Source organism: Diachasma alloeum, unplaced genomic scaffold (genome assembly GCF_001412515.2).
Source record: "Diachasma alloeum isolate Michigan unplaced genomic scaffold, Dall2.0 Dall_scaffold_00210, whole genome shotgun sequence".
NCBI lineage: Eukaryota > Metazoa > Arthropoda > Insecta > Hymenoptera > Braconidae > Diachasma > Diachasma alloeum.
The window spans coordinates 163229-163647 of NW_021680375.1; the positions used below are offsets into that span (position 1 = coordinate 163229).

The 419-nt window shown below is 41.3% G+C and overlaps 1 protein-coding gene across 2 annotated transcripts in view; it reads left to right on the forward strand.

The window, feature by feature from the left end:
- The window catches only part of LOC107036652 (rho guanine nucleotide exchange factor 10), a 47742-nt gene that overhangs the window by 17277 nt on the left and 30046 nt on the right, over positions 1-419 (forward strand). The gene's annotated exons all lie outside the window — the stretch shown is intronic.

The following is a 419-nucleotide window of genomic DNA, read 5'->3' on the forward strand; positions in this document are numbered from 1 at the left end:
TTTCAGTTGAAATTGGAATTGTTAATTTACACAATAATAGGAGTGCATTGACGATTTTTTCTTAACTCGCAAAAATCTTCAAACAATTTGCTACCGATTGGTGATAAAAAATTTTGGAAATAATGAAATAGGGGGGATAACGCCTTTTTTTCAGAGGTGATTTTTCAAAAATTTATTTTTAAAAAAGTACTAACTAGCAAATGTTTTTTATTAGCTCGCAATTTTCTTCAAAACTACTTCAATGAGGAAAAAAATAAAAATTTGCAATATCTATACACGAGGGGCTAATTGATCGGATCTCAAGCCCCCACCGCCCTCACGTCCCCGCGACCTGGCGCCCTCTCTCGCCGCTCTCCCTCAGCGCTCCCCTCCCCCTCCTCGCACCATTCCCACGCGCACCAGCCCCTCTCTAACCCTCC